This window comes from Sus scrofa, chromosome 16 (genome assembly GCF_000003025.6).
Source record: "Sus scrofa isolate TJ Tabasco breed Duroc chromosome 16, Sscrofa11.1, whole genome shotgun sequence".
NCBI classification, from domain to species: Eukaryota; Metazoa; Chordata; class Mammalia; order Artiodactyla; family Suidae; genus Sus; species Sus scrofa.
In genome coordinates, this window is record NC_010458.4 from 51,406,665 (window position 1) to 51,413,375 (window position 6,711).

A 6,711-nucleotide genomic window follows, 5' to 3' on the forward strand; every position below is an offset into this window, starting at 1 on the left:
GGGTCCCTGCCTCTGAACGGCACAGTCCCTGTCCTCAAACGCCCACCCAGACTGCTGAGCAAGAGAGAAATAAATATCTGTTTTATTTAAGCTACTGTTATTTTGGATTTTCAGACACTTACTCCTGTACTTAATATGAACACACTTGCCCAGCCTAGTTAATTGCTTGACTTGGTTCAAATACTATATGCAGAAGAGGCCAGGTCTTCTATCACATGCTTGCATGGCACCCTGTAGGTTCAGGGGCGGGGGTTAGAATCTGTCACAATTTGTGATGAGATTATTATTAACTGGCTAGTGTCTACCTTCCCACATTGACTGGAAATTCTCCGTGGAGGATGGGTGTCTGTTTGCTCACCATCATACCCCAGTATCCAACCAGAGCTTGTACATGGTGGGGGTGCAATCACTACACAGTGAAGGCTGAATGGAGAGGCAGAACAGGAAGGGGGGCACGTTGACAAGGATCTCTGGGAGTTCCCGTGTGTGGCTCAGTGGAAAAGAGTCTGACTAGCAGCCATGAGGACGCAGGTTCGATCCCTGACCTTGCTCAGTGGGTTAAGGATCCAGCATTGCCATGAGCTGTGGTGTAAGTCACAGACGTGGCTCGGATCTGGCGTTGCTGTGGCTGTGGCGTAAGCTGTCAGCTACAGCTCTAATTAGACCCCTAGCCTGGGAACCTCATATGCCACTAGTGCGGCCCTAAAAAGACAAAACAAACAAACAAACAAAAAAACCAAGGATCTCGGTGGAGACTTTTGAGGTGTGTAAGCAGACCAAGCTGCCAATCCCAGATGGTCCATCTTCCCAAAAGTCACTGCGAGATGAAGCCGGTGAAGTCAGAGTGTGTGCTGCTGGAAGTGGCAGAGTTGTGGATCTCTTCGACCAGGGGAGTGACTTACTAACGGTTGAGTTTTAGGATTACTCATCTTGTGGGACCCTATAGTAGCCAGCCTCCAGTGGCTGCTGTTCCTGTGTCCTTGCATAATCACCTCAAGGAAAAGGGTCAACCTGGGTAACCACCAGGACACTGCAGAAATGAGTGACTTTCAAGGCTGGGTAGTAAGGGTACTGAGGCTTCCGCTGGATCACTTGTCCCGGAGGAAGCCAGCCTGGAGAGGTTAGACAGGGGTTCAGGTGGCAAAGATCGGAGGCCTCCCAGCCACAGCCATGGGAGTGAGCCAGCCTGGAAATGGCTCCTCAACTCCAAGACTTCTTCAAAGCTGCGGCTCCAGCCCCCAGCTTAACTAGAGCCTCATGGGAAACCCTGATCCAAAACCACTCAACGAAGCTGCTCCTGAGTGCCTGACTCCTAGAAACTACGTGAGATCATAAGTGTTTATGTGAAGCCTCTGCGTTGTGGGTCATCAGTTACGCAGCGTAGATTATTAACACAGACTTTATCCCCACCGGCTGTCCTGCCAGCCCCTTCTCCCTGCCTTCCTTCGCCTCACCCTCAACTGGCTTCGTAAAGGGTAAACCGCTGCAGCCAGGTGACACTCTAGCTGGGGGACATGGACACATCGCTTAATGGGCTGGCTGAGTATGAAATGAAGGGTAAAAATCCCTTCCCTGTGGCAGGTAGCCTCTAAAATCGCTACCTCAGTTAATCTACCTCCTCCTCTTCAAACCCTTGTGTCATCTCCTTCCTCACTGCATACATTAGACTAACTGACTCACTTCTAAATCAGCAGAATTGAGATGTGATGGCATCTAAGATTAAGATAAAAAAGATGGTGGCTTCTGCCTTGGACACTCTTGCTGTCTCTCAGATCCATCGCTCTGGGCAAGCCAGAAGCTCTGGAGTGGCCCACACAAGAAAGCTCACCATCAAACCACCAAGCGAGGGACCTTGGATGTGCATCCCTCAGCCTGAGTTGAGCCTTGAGCTGACTTGCAGCCCTGGTCAACAATTTGACTTGCAACCTGATGGGAGCGCTTGACCCAGAGGCATCCAGCTGGGCTGCATCTGGATCCTGTGAGATAATGAATGTTTGTTGTTTTAAACCACTAAGTTTGGGGGGATTTGTTAGGCAGCTGCAGATAACAAATACATGGTCCGAAAACCTTGCTGTGAAGATGAAGTAACATGTACAGGGCCTGGCCCATAGTTGGTGCTAATTAAATGCCTGCTGAATGAATCCATTGATAAATCCACGAACACTCTATAACATAGAACAGTCCCTGGATTCAAATGCTCGCTGGCCTCCACCCTCTCTTGCCAAACACATCACCAAAAGTTGTTTTAAGCAGAGGAATGGCCAGGTCAGATTTGTTTTTCTGTAACAGGAGACTGGTTAGTGTTCCAGGGGTGTGGCTGGTTCAGCTGTGGTCTGGATGACGAGATTAAGAAATAATGGTCCTTTGTCAACTCAGAGAGGCCTTGAGGGTAACTTGGGCCTCATAGCAGGTAGGCCGCTGAACAAGTAACCTTCCTTTCTTGCTCCACTAAGTCTCCTGGGCAACTAGAAGACACGCATCCATCTATCCATCCATCCATTCATTCGTTATAATAGGTCCTCTAGATGCAGCGAAGAACATGACCCACCTCAGTTTTTAAGAAGCAGGGAAGAGGTAAGCAAAAGTGTGGTGCCATCCCAATAAAGCAGGGTCAGGGGCACCAATTTCTTGTGAAGATGCAGTTTTGTGGTAAGTACAGTGGCAAGGGCAGCACCAGAGGTTCTGGGAGGCCAGGAGGGGCCCCTAATTCCACCCATAAGGATGAATTAGTCTGAATGCTCAAGTGACCAAGTTCAAGGTGAACTGAAAATCATCTCAAATCAATGTACACTACTTAGGGCAAAAAAAAAAAAAAAAAAAAGGAAGGAAGAGAGAAAAGTTGAGAGGTAGATTTGGGTTTCAGGCACAGTTGAGTCCAGGCACTTCAATAACTTGATAATTGTTTTTTGGTGTCTTTTTTTTGGCTTCAAGTCAGGTTTTCCTTTTGTGCCAGCAAAATACCTGCCTGTAGCTCCAGGCTGTTTTCACACTCTGCAATTCCAGTGGTTGAAGATGACCTGTTTCCTGCTACCTCCAGCAAAGTAGTTTCCTGAGCTGACCCTCAGGGGCTGGCTTAGCTTGTAGCCCTGAACAGAGGTCTCCAGGAGAATGGATAGCCCAGGCCTAGGCTGAACGCCAACCCCTAGAGCCTGGAATGGAATCAGCCTCATCCAACACACATAGATTCAGATGGGAGAAGGGTGGTTTCCTAAAGAAAAGTCAAGGCAGGATTGCCGCAGAAGGAGAGGATGCTGGGAAGCTAAATCATCAAGTATCTTCTCCAGGGAGTCAGGGAAAGCTTCTCGAAGAAGTGTCTGAGCTGAGACCTTGAAGAACCAGTAGACTTGGGGAAGGGGTGGGGGAAGGGCAAGTTAGTTATCTATGGCTACATACCCAATTACACCAAAAGAGCAATTTATTACCTTGCAGCTAACGGGGTGGTTCTGGCTCGGGATTTCTCATGAGGTTGCAGTCAAATTATTGATCGATTTGGAGCTGGAGGACCAAAGCTTGCTCATGTGGCTGTGGGCAGAAGACTTTAATCCACCCCACATAATGCTGGTTATGACATGGCTTCTCCCAGCTGCATGAGGACAGAGTCAACCTTCTATGAAGTCATCTCCAAGGCACACACTGTAATTGACAACTCACCAGTCAGAGTTCACCCATCTCTCCTGGTGGTAGGGAGGGGATTGCACAGAGTATTGAGGGAAACGCCTCATGGAAACCAGAGGAGTGAGGAAGCACATCCCCCATCAACCATCTGCAACTTTTAGAAACATCACCCTGGGGGACAAGGTAGAAGATGAGCTGGAGTGGAAGGCCAAGGAAGAGGCAGCTGCAATCTCCAGGCAAGAGATGCAGAGTAGACCCAACTCTGTGGGAGCAGGAAGAGAGTCTGGCGACATTTAAGAGACCTCTTGTCAAGCTACTCAGAACAGTTCCAGGGGCCATGGAGCGAAACAAAACAAAACAAAACAAAAAACAGGGCTCACAGGGGCCAGGCAGGCAATTCCTCAATATCCCAAATTTATCCTATCCTCAGTTCCCTCATCTCAGTTAATGACAACTCTATCAGCTTCTAATTGCCTATTATCCTTGATTCCTCTCTGTCGCTGCAGGGTTGCTTTAATGAGTATGAGTATAGATTTAAGATTTGGAGTTCCTGTTGTGGCTCAGTGGTTAAGGAACCTGACTAGCATCATGAGGATGCAGTTTGATCCCTGGCCTCACTCAGTGGGTTAAGGATCTGGCATTGCTGTGAGCTGTGGTGTAGGTCACAGATGTGGCTCAGATCCCAAGTTGCTGTGGCTGTGGCATAGGCCGGCGGCTACAGCTCCTATGACCCCTAGCCTGGGAACCTCCATAAGCTGCTGCCAGTGTGGCCCTAAAAGAAAAAAAGACAAAAAAAAAAAAAAAAAAAAAAAAGATTTGAGATTTGTTGAGCTTATTGAATATGGATCAGCACCTTCTCAATGTTCTGGAAAATTACCAATTATTATATTTTCAAATACTATTTCTGCTCTAGTCACCCTCTTCTCTTGTCTTGTTTTTAGTCTCTGTTCATTTTGTATACTTTCTTCGGACTTATGTTCTAGTTCACTAATTCTCTCTTTGGCTGTGTTTAATCTGCTATCCAATCTGTGCATCGAATTCTTAATTTTAATTATTATGTTTTTCCATTCTGAAACTTGTATTTGGTACTTTTTCAGATGTGCTATTTCATTGTGCCAGATACCGTTTACGTGTCCCTCCAGAACATCTGTGCTCTCTTCTTCACTCTTCTCTGTGTTGCGCCCCTTACTCTCTGGCTTCTGGTTGGTTTCAGCCTGTAGGGACCATCTGCAGTCGATTGGAAAGAAGAGTGAACTTTGATATTTATTCCCTTAGCTTCCATCCTGAGGGCTTATCCATGTTGGTTGTATCTTTATCTCAGCTCCTGACAATTTCTCACTGTTGGAGAAGGGAAGTAAAAGTATGGAAAGGGGGAAGACCAAAGTAAACCATGAGGTTTTGAATTGGAATTGGAGGTATTGGTATGAATTCACGGATTTTAGTAAGTAGAGAGATGGTAGATATGAAAGTGTGTGTGTGCGTGTGTGTGTGAATGTACATGCATGTCTTTCTTAGCTTTGTCATCTGGGATGGCCTAAGAAGCAAAGACACACCTACTGCCCAGATCCTGGTTTCTAAATACCATTCTCCACCAAAAAAACAAAAACAAAAACAAAAAAACAAACCAAAAAAACCCTCAGGGCTCTTTGGAAAAGTAGTTGATTCTCAGGCTAGAGAAAAGAACAAGATGAGTTGGGAACATCTTTTTCAGGTCAGAAAGTAAGGATATGCTCAAGGCACAATGGGAACATGTCAAAAGGACACGAAGCCAGCTTGAAGGAGCTCCCATTGACCAAATCTGGAACAACTTAAATATATTAGCAGCAATAAAAGATAATAATGGATTGTTACACATAGAATAGAAATAAGAATCCACGAGTCTCTAAACAAATAACTCATCTGGGGAAAGGGAGAGGTCTTCCTTGCAGTAGGATGCCAACTACTAAATGGAGAAAGAATGATGGAATTAGAAGGTCACCATTTGGCAACCATCACAGTCATTGATTCAGGCAAGAATCATCAGTGGCGGTTGCCGAGGGCATCCCTCGCATTTTCTCCCACACCTGGCCATGCCAGGCTCTTCCTCCCACTGAAAGAGAACATGTATAGCCTTTGAAGAGTGATGAGGAGTCCAAAGAGCCAACTGTTTGTGCCTGTATATCTTATCTGCCTTGAAGCCTGGAACCGTGGTAATCCCTGTTTGTAACACCTGTTCCTGACAAGACGCCAGGCACACAGTAGGTGCTCCATAGGTGCCAGTTGAACAAGTAACCCTATGTGTGGAGAGTGGAGGCAGGTCCTTCTCTTGCCCCAGCCCCACCCTCTGTATCCCACCCAGGTGCACCATCAGCGGGGGGACGTGTGTGTGCAGTGGTTCCATTTTATGTCCAGTGCCCAGGTGCTCCCCATGGCTATGCAGGAATCAACCTGGGCACCATCCCCTGGGAATTAACTTTCTAGAGTTTTCGATGCACATGAGGAAATCTCAGCCGTGGTTTTTTTTTTCTTTTTAGGGTCGCACCCACGGTGTATGGAGGTTCCCAGGTTAGGGGTCGAATTGGAGCTGTAGCTGCTGGCCTACACCACAGCCACAGCAATACAGGATCTGAGCCCCATCTGTGACCTACACCATAGCTCACAGCAACACTGGATCCTTAACCTACTGAGTGAGGACAGGGATTGGAATCTGCATCCTCATGGATGCTAGTCAGCTCATTTCCACTGAGCCATGATGGGAACTCTTTTTTTTTGTTTGTTTTTTTAATTACTTTTATTTATTTATTTATTGCTTTTTAGGGCCGTACCTGCGTCATATGGAGGTTCCCAGGCTAGGGGTCTAATCAGAGCTACTGCTGCCAGTCTTTGCCACTGCCACAGCCACATCAACACCAGATCTGAGTGGCATCTGTGACCTACACCACAGCTGGAGATAATGTTGGATCCTTAACCCACAGAGCGAGGCCAGGGATTGAATCTGCAACCTCATGGTTCCTTGTTGGATTTGTTTCTGCTGTGCCACGACGGGAACTCCTATTTTTATTATTATTTTTTTAATCTCAGTTCTTTGGACTCTTTTTTTCTGAGCCCCATCTTCTC